The sequence below is a fragment of the Falco cherrug genome, chromosome 1, assembly GCF_023634085.1.
Source record: "Falco cherrug isolate bFalChe1 chromosome 1, bFalChe1.pri, whole genome shotgun sequence".
Taxonomy (NCBI): domain Eukaryota; kingdom Metazoa; phylum Chordata; class Aves; order Falconiformes; family Falconidae; genus Falco; species Falco cherrug.
In genome coordinates, this window is record NC_073697.1 from 34,840,871 (window position 1) to 34,854,481 (window position 13,611).

The following is a 13,611-nucleotide window of genomic DNA, read 5'->3' on the forward strand; positions in this document are numbered from 1 at the left end:
GACAGTTTTCAACACAACAGTTTCACAGAGTCCAGCTGTAATTGCCCTGCAGAATGGACATTGCAGACAACAGCTTGGAAGCATAGCAAACCCTGGTGGCACGTATAAAAGATTTTTGCTACAAAACATTCATGACTTAGATGCCCTCAACCCTTTTCTACCAACTGAAGTAAGAAACCAATCCTTATCCATTCGTCATGTTCTTTCTGGTGACCATCTACAGTGAAAGATGCCACAGATGGCAGCCTGGATGGGAAAACAATGCCTTTTCATTTCTTTTACCAAGCCCACCAAGCTGTCCAGAAGCCTGAACACCAGAAGAAATCTCAAGCAGTGAGCAAATACAAAGCCTTGGAGACACATAGTTAGAAAGTGAACAGATTAGTCAAGAAAGGTCCAGTATTCTTAGATACAGCACATGTGCCACTCTTCAAAAGTTGCTATTTTTTTAAGAAAGAGTTTATAGTATGTTCCTGACATCATTGCAGCTGGGTTAGCACAGAGTACCATAGACAATAGAAGTGAAAGTGCTTCCCCTACTAAGAAAGCTCCTTGTCCGGTGCCCCTTTGTCTTACTTATATCACAAGTCTTCAGACTGGAGCCATTTTTTATGTGATTTAAAGAACATGTCATTAAGAATTGACTAGCCAGCTATATTCGTGGATAACACTTTCCTCTAGTAAGGGCATATATAAATATCACAAATGTGGTCCTAAGCATACTACTGTTGTTAAAGCTAAAGGTAGTTAGCACTTCAAAGCAACACGGAGTATGGTTTTTAAAACATCTGTAATAAAGTCTTTCCTTTTCAGCTTCCTATAGTGTGCTTTTCGGGAACCACAAACAAGCAGTATGAATGAAATAGTGGTGAAAGATGCGCTAAAATCTGCTATGGATTTGTTAGCTTTTTTTTCCCCACAGTGTTCCTTCTTTGCATATGGGTCCCAACTGTGTATTGAGTGGAAAATTATTCCCACCTAGAGAGCTAAGCCTATCAGCCTTCTAAATTGTTTCTTATAACAGTTTGTTTTCTTGCTTCTACCCTCATGAGAGCCTAACAAGCCGTGCACTCTCATCATATGATGATTACAATTAGTGTGTAAGACTGGAAAGGCAGTATGAGTAATGCATCATGTTCTGTGTTAAACAAATCTTCTATTGAAAACTAGAAGAAAAATGCTATCCCAAATATTAAAAATAAGCAAAATGTTAGTAGATTAATTGATAGATTAGGTCCTTCCTGCAATTAGCTAATTCACTCCTGATTTTTATCTTGTGAAAGGGCACAGTATCTTTCAGTCATCATTTTTTAATCTGACACAGTAAAGTTTCCAGTTTTCATCGACTTGGATTTTACTGAAAACAAAAGGAAACAAATTCTGTCTGAATAATAAAAGAGATGGAAAAAATGCCAATGAAGTATTCAGTCTGAAAGCATTTTTCTAAATTTCCATTCTGAATGTCAAGATTTGGAACAGGGATGAGTGAGATGAGTTTTATAACTTTGAAATTCTCTTTGACACCACTGCTGCTTCTGGAATTTTATGCTGGTGCCAGTGTTCTGGGCATTTACGGACTTTTGCTCTTCTTACAGTAGCATTTTTAGAGTCACTCCTTAATTTCCCTTTGTCCTCTTCTCTGAAACAGTTAAGAGGACACAGGCTTTGTGTTATATATTATATCTTAAACTTTGAAAGAGAGGAAAGGTAGAGTATAAGTAATTTGAGAGTATGTCTTTAGCTTATATATCATATATTATATAATATCATATAGTATATTATATAGTATAATATATAGTTACTATATTAACATTATATACTTCTGGTCTAAATGTTTACATGTCAGATGTATTATTATGCTAATGATTTCCTTGTGCTGTAACTAAGAAATGGTCCTCACATCAAAGTATGACCTGTCAATATACTCTCCAGATATTAAGATTTAAAAGCCTGTTGTATTCACCCCCCATAAATCCACTAATCTCCAAAACTAAGGGCTTTAGCTGGTAACTAAGCCCCACGCAGCCACTCACTCACTCCCCCTCACCCAGGTGGATAGGAAGGAGAATTGGGAAGGAATGTAAAATTCAGAGGTTGAGATAAGAACAATTTAATAATTTAAATACCATTTAAAAAAAAAAAAAACAGTACTAATAATAATAACAAATAACAATTATAATGAAAAGGAGGCAGAAGGGAAGAGGAATAAAATCCAAAAGGAAGGGAGAAAAGAAAACAAGTGATGCACAACATAGTTGCTCCGCACCCGCTGACCGATGCCCAGCCAGTCCCCAAGCAGCGATCGGCCAGACCTGGCCAGCTCCCCCCAGTTTATATACTGAGCGTGACGTCACATGGTATGGAATATCCCTTTGGCCAGTTCAGGTGGGCTGTCCCACTTGTGTCCCCTCCCAACTTCTTGTGCCCCTCCAGCCCTCTTGCTGGCAGGGCCTGAGGAACTGAAAAGTCCCTGACTTGGTACAAGCATTACCCAGCATCAACCAGAAACATCCATGTGTTGTCAACGTGGTTCTCACACCAAATCCAAAACACAGCCCTGCGCTATCTACTAAGAACAAAATTAATCCTATCCCAGCTGAAACCAGGACATTTGCACGAAAAACATAAATATAGCTTTGGGAAATTCAGCTCCACAGGATTTCCAGAGAAAGCTAAACATAATTTAATGTCAATGAAAGAAACATTAAGACTTCCATTTTCTTTTTTAAACAATTAATGATTACATTTCATAGGAAAGGTGCCCTTCAGCTGTGGGTTTTATTTATCTGTTCATTTTACTAATACATTAGAAGAGCAACAATAGTATATTCTTTCCAATAAATCTATCCATTTGACAAATATTTTATACCACTGGTTGACTACTCAGCATGCCTGCCTTTTGTTAACATCATTGACAAAGGAATAGACACACGTCTGGGGTACCCAACAGTGTATTATCTACAGTACAAATCACCTGTCCTCACTTGTTAGCTCCTGCATTGAAACACACAAGGGAGCTCAGGTGTTCATATCACCGAGGCATGAATTCTTAAAACTGTTTTTCCTTAAACTGGCTGGTGAACTGTCATGGGTGAATGGGAAAGCAAAAATAAGAACTGGTGCATTTGAAACAGAAGTTGACACTTTTACAAAAACAGAGAGTGAAAGCCTAGCCACAATGCTGTTGTGCCATATCTGGAGTCACAGAGAAGACAGAATGTGAGCTGACATCTTCACTTCATTTATGCTTAAGGGCAGAGGACAAACTCCTCTAATAGTGTCATTTTTTTGATTCCATCATCTTGCGGAAGCTCTGCAGGACTTTGGATGTACCTCTATCTAGAAATGTATTTTGGTTTTCATTTTTTAAGTATGTTGCTTTGAAAAACCATCCTGTAACTCCAGTACCTGTATTGACACCACCGTACCCTGTTAAGATTTCAAGAACATTTGAAAAAAGCACTATTTTCTCTTTCACTAATAACAATCATGTATGTCTTTTCTAAGTGGTGTACACAGTAGGTAAATAACAATATAAGGCTCATTGTCATCTTACAAGCCTTGATTTCACATGTGACATTCAAATGTACAGGTTAGGTTTATGGTATTAATCAAATTACTTGTTAGGTAATTGCCTTCTGGTACGTCTTCCTTACAAACCCCGTACCCTACCATTTCTCAAATAACTGTAAATAGTCAGTAATAACAGACCTCCTATCACTCCCCATAGTAGTTGATTAATGACTGAATTAGATAGTTGAACAACATACACCATAACTGCATTTGATGCTATCGTATTTGCAACCTATATACTTTTCTCAAGCCTCTTTGTAATCTTTAAAATACTTGGAATTTTTTCTATCAAAGTCAACGACAATAAAATCAAGTCCATCATATTTTAAAAATAACTTAATATGCTGAAAAACAGTAGATGTCAACTCACATGGTACACCTGATAACTTGGATATCACATATTTAACTTAATGAATAAAAGAATGTCTACAATGTCCTTTATATAACACAGATGTAAAGCAATTCTAGTTTTGTGTGAAATTCAAGTGACTTTTCCCTGGGCTGCAATGGAAACTGAGAGGAAGCTTATGGCATTGCCTGAGAAAATTGATTCTGCTTGGGAACTGCCTTTCTCTCTCCCTTTGTGGAGCAGCTCTTAGAAACACAGCTATAGGCTCTTTTTGTCCACAAAGGCCATAGGCCATACAAGAAAACTCACACCAGTTTGCGGAATATCATATTAACTTAAATCATTCTTCATTTGAGCATTTAGGTTTTCCTGGATGTCATCTACAAGGCAACACTAAAACACCAAAACATATGTTTAACCTTGAGCGTGTATGCGGTTCTGCTGAAGCCTTCCAGATCACTCACATGCTTAAACTTAATTAACTGCCTAACAGCTTAATTAAAGGAAAGCCAAAAGAATAGATTTCCTTTATTATTTCTGATGGTCTTCCACAAAGAAGACCAAAAAAAAAACCAAAAAAAAAAAACCACCAAGCAGAAAGAAACTGTCATTATATAACCAAAAAGATCTGGGAAGATAAATTCAGAGCAGATTTGGGTTTTTTTAATTTATAGTTTGATATTGACAATATTTCAGTTGGTTTCTGCCTTTCTAGCTCTAACAGTTCAGTTAAAGTTTTGTTTTCTTTGCTTGTTTACAAAAAATTAAACTGGTTATCCAGTTGTCATGAGCTTACGTTTTCACGCAAACTCACATAGGCATCCCTGTTTGCAAGCTGAAAAACTGTTGTGTTGTATCTGGATTGGAATCACACACTGTACCTTTACACAGAACAGCAGAGAGACAGCAGTTACCTGACACGCAGTTCTTCAATACGTTCTCTGGGCTTTCAATATGTATTTATAGGCCTTATTTATTGGTCAGTATTCAATTCCTCCTTGTGGACTGAATCACACAGATTTTCTCAGGGGCTTTTCAATCAGGGTCTTGGTACTCTAGAATCTGAATACTTTCCAAACCTTAATTAATCTATTGTTGCACGCTCCTGTGAGAAAATAGGATTATACTCTCCAATTAACAAAAAGGGAAGAGAGAAAATGTAAGGTAAAAACATCCATTACATCAAATGCCTATTCCAATATACTTGTATCTGATTTTCCCACAGTACTGAATGTTAGATAGGACTTTATATTTTTAAGATAGAAGTCCCTTGGATTTAGCTATAGCTGAGAATGCAAAATAGAATGTTTTAAAAACAAATATGACATGTTCTAGAAAATTAAAATTAATATGTGACAATAGTGGTTTAAAAGGCACATTTGCCATTGCAAAAATTCAGAGATAGTTAGAATTTTTTTTTCATGGCAGCATATTCATTTGCTTCAATGTGAAGATTTCCTTTCCACTGGATTTTTCCTTCAGTCATGGTAAATCTACCTATTTCTGCAGTAAATCGGGCAGACATTATACAGACAACAGCTCCTCTTGTTTCATGAACTTTACTAAGCTGCAGAGAATCATTATCCAGTGAGGCAGGACGAAAAATTATTAAGTCAATTGATAATGATACAAAATGTTTGGCATATGTAAAAGTCTGGACAGTGAAAGGAACTCTTTATGTGATATATACTGTAATGACATAGATTTTCATTTCAAATAGATCAAAATATGTCTCATAAGCATATCATAAGATTGATTTCCAAGATACTCAATGCTAATAAGTAGTCCTATCATAAGATTTCATCAGAGAAATGCAATTAAATGACATTATCAAGGACTTTGGCAATATGGGTCAAGTGTAAATGTATTATTGTATTATCACAACCTAATTTCTGGATTTCATTGTTGTCTGACTTTGCCCAAGTTTCAGAGTCTAAACAGATAGGAAGATAGGTGAGGCAAGGGAGGAGACAAGGGGGTTGTATCTATTAGTTGCCTAAATAAATTAGAAACAGAGATCACTGCCAGTATGCAGAAGTTGTAGGAATTAATTGGTCTGAATGGATCTTGTGTGTTCTTTTTGCTGAGCAGGAAGGTTTTCTCATTGTTTGGGAGCTATGAAGAGGAGGAAAGGACTGTTCCTTCGCCAAGAACAAAAGACTCATTGATGTAGGAATAGAATAAAATGATAACCCAGGAAAAAATTGCAGATCTGGGGGCTCCAGCTATGTTATAGTAGATGCACTGTTAACTACATCCTCAGAATATTAAACTTCTTAGGTTTTAAGAAAAAAAGAAAGATATTCTGATCTCATATGCCTGGAAAATGGCCACCAGAGAAAATATTACTATGCATTTCAGCTAACTCTTGTAACCCAGAGAGTAAATGGCACCAGAATTTAACAAAACAGTTTTTTCCTCTAAATTCTTTGGCTTTTTTGTTCCCCCCTATTTGTTCCTAATGTTGTGAACTATTTTTTATAAATAAAATATAACTGAAACATAGTAAAAATGAGGAAACGGGTAGAATACTTTATTTCTTACTTTCCTGTTGGCAACTTTAGCACGAATTCTGATATTTTTCTCAGGCTGAATCAGAAAATAAAAAGCAGTCTCTATGGCCATTACCAGGATATATTCCAAAATCAGTTCCTTTGAATCATGAAAATTATTTGCATATCAAAACAAAAGCAAATTATGTTGCTTTTCTCTGAAGTATTGTATCACTATTTTGTAAACAACATAATTCTCATTAGACTGACAGGGTGGGAAGGATTTGTATATTTATACTCTGTGTGGTACAAGTACCAATATTGTAAATGTGTACAGTTCAGTAATCCGTGTCTATTGACCTTGTCATTCTGATTCCACTGAGAAAGTGGGAACTGTATTTTCACATCTTTTATTTATTTACAGGCTGAAATTAGTTCTATGGCCTGTGGGCTCCCTGAAGCTACTTCTGTGATTCACTGAATTGCTTCTGCTGTGTTATTGCACATTAGAAATGAAATAACTGCCAACAGCAGTTGCTTTCTGACCGATACTGCAGGCCAGATATACTTGTATTAAAACATTTTACAAGAGGTATCTTCAGAATAAAATGAATATAACAATGTTTAACTAGCCATTATGGATGAGAGCAAACTGCACTTGAGCTGTGTTTAATTCCAAGCCAAGGAGAATGTTCCAACTAAGCTTTAAAACTGTTTTTATTAACTGTGTCAACATTATTTGCCTGTATCTTACTGGAAGATTAAACTACTTTAGCCTGAAGCAATTTTAAGACATACTTGAATAAAAATGTAATTCACATCTGCTCTTTAGAATCCATTTTAGAATCAAAGTGATCAAAATCAGAGCATACTAATCCTATGGGATCCAAGATTGTTCTTGAACTCTCAGCCAAGGTGCGCTCTCCGTCACACCCCCGCTGTGTGTTAGGATGAGACCTGAACATGAAATACAGGAAAAGGAGCACAGCTGAAGAGTGTCCCAAGGTGGACAGCCATGCAATTAGCATGACAAGAGCACATATGCCTCTCTACACATAACTGCAGAAAAACATCCTAATTAAAATCTCTCAAAAGTTGTAAATCAGAAAAATATTTAAATGTTTGCTTAGAGACAACTGAAGGGTGCATAAAAAGGCTTTTCCAGATAAAGAATTCCATTGATATTTACACAATTTCTCAATTAAATCTGCACTAATGGAAGTAGGTTTTCACCTGTATGTTGTCACGGACTTTCCAATGTCATGTCATTAAAGATTTCCATGACAGGATGGTGCATTTCTTATCATTTTTGTATCAGTTTATAGTAATTATTCATTTAAAAATCTGCCCGTGGTAAGCATGTTTGTAGTAATAATCATCATCTTCATAGTCATCATCATCAAAAAAATTATTTGGTTAAATTCATTTTTAGCACTCTGGAGCTTCTAGAATCTTCTGTGCACACACAGATGAATAAAATATCATAGGATGCATCCACAACATAATCATTTGTATAAGCATTTATACATATAAAGCATGAGGCAAACATTAAGTGGTCTGTACCCCTTTACGATATTATCTTCACTCTAATCAATATTTTCACAAGTCACAGGGCACCAAGAAAATACACTGATATCCAAGGCCATAATCTTTGGAGCCAGATACATTTCTGCTTGTGCCCATGCTTGCAGTAATTGCATGCCAGTCTAACACTGTGCACTCTGAATACTTTGAAGTGAAATCCTAGCAAAATATTTCATGTCATTTCAAATTGAGAAAGACAATACAGCTTTCTTGAATCAGTACGGCCATTTTCCAATGTTAATAAAATCTCATTTCTGTAACACATAATCCTGAGCCCCACAGCCCCTTAAGTTCCAAATTATTTCATGACAAATTTTACATACTGATTTTTATAGGCCTAACACAATTTTAAACACAAAAGAAATAACAGTGCACCATGCACTGTTATTATTTTTAGAAACACTTAACACAACCACAGCTGTTTAGCTCTTGTCCTGCTTGCAAAGAGCTTTATTTTTCAAATTTAGTCCAACAATCATGGAAAATATCAATACACAGTAATATTAGTGAAGGTATTACATTAGTATATAATACATTTACGTCACATTTGCTTCTCGATGATAGTAAATCCACCAACACCATCAAAATGAAACAAATATTAAGATATTATCAGTTTACAGGCATTGTAAGTTTAAAAGAACTAAACCTGGGAGAAAAGCATTATCATGAAGAATCTATTCCCCATTGAAAGTTGACTACCTATAGACACTGATAAACACAATAATCATGTTTGTGAGATGCTACTGCATGATTAGCTATCAAAAGCAAAAGTATTGAGTAACTACAGATAGAAAAGCAGGTTTTTTCCTAAATTTTAAAATTATTTTGTCTTCCATAGTGACTTATCGCTCTAACTGTACATGAAAGAAGGGTAAATGTTATGCTTCCATCTCAGAAAAATTATTCAGTATTCTAAAGAAAAAATACTTGTGGTATTTTTGGCAAAACAACAAACATATTCTAAAGTATTGAATCAAAGCTCTCATCATATGATTCACTAAAAATGTGAATGAGCAAACACTAAAATTGGAAAAATAATTGACGGAAGTTTATGCATCCCTAAGATTCTAGCAGTAATAAAGGTTGTCTGTGTATGAAAAAAGCTTTGTGTAAATGAAAATATCTATAGTGGCAAACTTCATACGAATCCATCAGATCTTATTCTCAATTCATTAGGAAAAAAAGTAATTTAAAACATTTTTATAATTTTATAAGTGCTTATTTATGACTTCCATATACTGAAAAACAACACCCTCGAGAAATATTTGTTAACCTACTAGCCCAGATCCTTTGGCATCTCTGGTCATTTCATAGCTCAGAATTATGTACAGAGTTCCTCTGTTGTGCTCCAGCTCTCCTGATTTCATCTGTGAAGATCTGAAAGCCACATAAAAATTGAAGGATCAACTCACTGCCCTCAGGACCTTCTACATGGATCTTAAATAGCTATGGACCCTCTTTCCCCTTTGTCAGCTTACTGTGGAAAGTGGCATAAAGGTCTTTTTAAACACCTCAGCTTTCTGGAGGATCAGTCTTAACATACAGTAAGACAAATTGTAAAGTCAAATTCTAACAGCGAGGCAAGATTACTCGTTGCCAGAAAACATGCAGAAGTCTGAAGAGAGGTTCTGAAGGAATCAGAAATGGATACAATAATGTTCACACACCTCAATTTGTCATCCCGCAAACAGCAAAACACCTCCAAGCCTACATACACAATCTCTATATATGTCTGGAAGACAGCATGCTTACCTGGTTCTTTGTCAGGACAACGTGATGTCTTGTATGCTGTTTTCAGTGTTATCAGAGAACCTGACTATCATACTGAAATTAATACAAGAGTAAGGCATCATTAGACCTGGTATTACAATAAATTACACAGAAATAAGCAGTTTTCCAATGAACATTTCTTCATTATTCCACTGACTGATGAAACTTTACATAAAAAGCCCAACTTTCTAGGCAGCTTAGAAAACTCTGTTTTGGTATTTTAAACATACCACTAACATTCGGCCTACTCCAACATCTCTGCCACCGATTACTCTCAACAGCCAAATGTTTGCTCATGAGACAAGTGAAGGAGAAGTGTTATGGTAGGGAGGAGGTTATTCCAAACTCCCAAGGAAACAACGTAAGAAGGAATGCCTACAGGAGACATAGGAATAATATAATTTCTTGGCAGTCTGGAGGAAAGATCACTTCAGAAGGGGCATGCAGGACAAAAAAAATGGAATATTGCAGTAAAGTATTCTAATGGCACTGAGGATCTTCACCAAAACCTTGCTGTAAAGTCCAAGGGATTTCCAACTGTTTTGTTAACGAGCTCAAGTTTTCAAGTGAATCCTCACTGAAATACGTCTTGTTTCACAGTATGTGTATTGACCTGTAAAGATCAGAGGTAAATGCAATATAGTGATAAAAAACACATGGCAGTTTTCTGCCAGTAGACATTGAAGTATTCATTCCTCTGTTATTTCTTTTTTAGCCCTGTATCTCTTCCCATATAGGAGAAAACAGTCCCCCCCAATAAGGAAGAGTTGTAGGGGGGATGATAAGTTGTAAAAAAGAAAATAGACCCAAGGAACTCAGCTTCAAAGCTAGGTTTATAAGGCCTGGAAAAAAATCAGTTTGGGTCACACCTCAGTGCAGGCAAGAGTTTGGATCAAACAATTTGCACAGAGATGCCTGACTGTTAGGTCAATGAAAATGCTGAGCTCTTTTGTACCAGGCTTATGAATGTTTATTGTTTCTAAATATAGAAAATACTTTATTTTTGGTTATTCACAAACTTCTCACTTCTTTATTCTTCTAACTAAACTAAATGACTCTAGTGTCTTGCCCTGGTTTCAGCTGGGATAGGATTAATTTTGTTCTTAGTAGATAGCGCAGGGCTGTGTTTTGGATTTGGTGTGAGAACCACGTTGACAACACATGGATGTTTCTGGTTGATGCTGGGTAATGCTTATACCAAGTCAGGGACTTTTCAGTTCCTCAGGCCCTGCCAGCAAGAGGGCTGGAGGGGCACAAGAAGTTGGGAGGGGACGCAAGTGGGACAGCCGACCCGAACTTGCCAAAGGGATATTCCATACCATGTGACGTCACGCTCAGTATATAAACTGGGGGGAGCTGGCCAGGTCTGGCCGATCGCTGCTTGGGGACTGGCTGGGCATCGGTCAGCGGGTGTGGAGCAACTATATTGTGCATCACTTGTTTTCTTTTCTCCCTTCCTTTTGGATTTTATTCCTCTTCCTTTCTGCCTCCTTTTCATTATAATTGTTATTTGTTATTATTATTATTACTGGGGTTTTTTTTAAATGGTATTTAAATTATTAAATTGTTCTTATCTCAACCTCTGAATTTTACATTCCTTCCCAATTCTCCTCCTCATCCCCCAGGGGAGAGGTGGAAGGAGTGAGCGAGCAGCTGCATGGTATTTAGTTACCAGATGGGTTTAACCCACAGCAGCCCCATAACTGCAATGGTATAGGTATGATAATACAATGACACATACAGGTGCTTCAAATTCTTGTTAGAATTTTTTTTTACACTTTAAATAATAATGTTGTTGCATCAGCTGTTTGATTTAAGCATCACCCTGTATCTTCCTTTTCAGGAGTTTAGTAACACAGGTAGGTTAGCAGATTGGAAATAAAGTGGGAAGGATCTGAAATATGTCCAAAGCATCTAGTAAAGTTTCATTTCATCTGATTTTAAGCTCAAAATACATTTGCTATTCCAAAGTCAATATATTTACAGGAATATAAACATCCTTTTCTCTTTTTATAGTGGCTGGAAAGAACTAGAAGAAAGCAGCATCTCTCCTCCTCCCCTTGAAAATTCCACTTCATCTTTTGAACCAATAAAAAGGTTGGTATTCCCTTATCTGAATAGAAGGCATTTTGCTGTAAAATGGCAGAAGCTGATGGCAAACTTCAGAACAGGCAGGCAGAAAACTGAAATTTTATTGACATATACAGATAACAAGGAATAGAAAAGGAAGAAACACCCTCCAGCAAGTAAATCTCAACAATTTGGACATACAAAACAGGTAATACTTTGCATAGTGCAGCTATCACAGTAGACACTCTGCTGTTTATCATATATGGTTTTATATAATTATATATATTATAAATATATATATTATATATTTATTATGACAATTCTCATTCAAGCTGTACTAATAGCCCTGGTAGCACTGGTCTAAGGTGCATTAGCAAATGGGACTTACACCTCCCTTTTCTCATTGCCCTATGTCTGTCATTTGCTCAGCAAACTACTCAATCCACTGTCCTTCAAACCCACCCTTGCTGTCAATGCATTGCCTGGAGGAAAGCAGGGGGCTAGTAAAGATGGAAAAAAATTCTGCAGTAACCAGACAGCACTCTGGAGAGTAAGTATCAAGTTGTATGTTCACATCCTAGATTTGGATGCGCTGATAAATTCTCCGCATCTCCAATTGGATTTAGTTCGGTTGATACAAAATAGCTCCCCATCTAAATTCCAGTGAACTATGTTTTTCTTAAACAAAATCTATATTTTTCTGAGTTATGCTACTAACACACAACGTGAGTAATTGTCTTTATCCTAGTTCATAGTAACAGCAAGGTTTGCAGACTGATTTTCAGCATATATCTTGGTACAGTGCCTGCACCCCCCAGGCAATTGCACAGAGAATGCTGGACACTTAAATCATCACAGAAGTAGTGAAACTGAATGGTGACCTCAATACCCGAGAAGTGGGACTTTTTTCACCTCCAAGAGGTGGAAGAGTGTCCAGATGTGCCAGACATGGTCTGCAGAAAGTCTCCAATAAGGATATTGGAAATGTCTCTGCAGCTAGTAATGATAGTTGGAGCATGTTCATCTGTGGATGAGTGCAGTGCCTGTGATGGCATTGAGAGGCAGTTTGAACACCAGGCGATGAACACCTCCATTCATGAAAATATTTCATTAACATAATGAATAGGAAATGAAGCAGAACATTTTGAAGATATTCATCACTATGGCACTGGCAAAGTCTTCTCTATTTCATGTTACCAAAAATTGCATGAATAAGACCTGATAGATTAGCAAACACAAAACTTTATGTCAAAGTCCTGAATTATTTAAAAAGTTTTTCTCCAGGAAAGAAATGAAATCAGCATACTAAAGTAAGTCACATATACTATCTGCATGAGTCCTAGTAAAATAAGCAAATCTTTCTGGGTAAAAAAGAAGGCAAGGAGGGGGCAACCAGGGAAAAACAATCAGTTGTATCTTTGTCAAAACCAGGAAACAGACTTTTCCAGTATATAATTACTCAACGTAAAACATAGGGTTTGCTCCTTGAGGTCCTAGATATACTGGACTACACTGAGGTTTGCAATATTACATCAGAATACTTAGTTTCTCTGTGTACATGTGTGTTGACTTGCTTATGTTAATATTAATCTTTCCTATAGATGGTCTACAGGACCAGGAAGCAGAATACAGAACAGCAATATGTCTCCAAATCATTTAAATCATACAAATTTTGAGAATGTAAACAGATATTCTTTGAAACAGTAGCAAAATCATACACTTGATTTTACTTCATTGGATTAAAACAGCACCCTAAAATAAAGAACCTTCGTT

The 13,611-nt window shown here is 36.4% G+C and overlaps 1 long non-coding RNA gene across 9 annotated transcripts in view; it reads right to left on the bottom strand.

The window, feature by feature from the left end:
• The window catches only part of LOC114014832 (uncharacterized), an 85,190-nt gene that overhangs the window by 69,697 nt on the left and 1,882 nt on the right, over window positions 1–13,611 (bottom strand). For 7 of the 9 annotated variants that reach the window (XR_003558501.2, XR_003558495.1, XR_008730502.1 and 4 more), the window contains exons 2-3: window positions 9,751–9,822; window positions 9,276–9,375 (exon numbers count right to left, since the gene is read on the bottom strand). This is a non-coding gene — a long non-coding RNA (uncharacterized LOC114014832). Of the gene's footprint in view, window positions 1–9,275; window positions 9,376–9,750; window positions 9,823–12,727; window positions 12,882–13,611 lie in introns of all 9 variants that reach the window. The other 2 variants (XR_003558493.2, XR_003558497.2) reach the window with 2 other exon arrangements.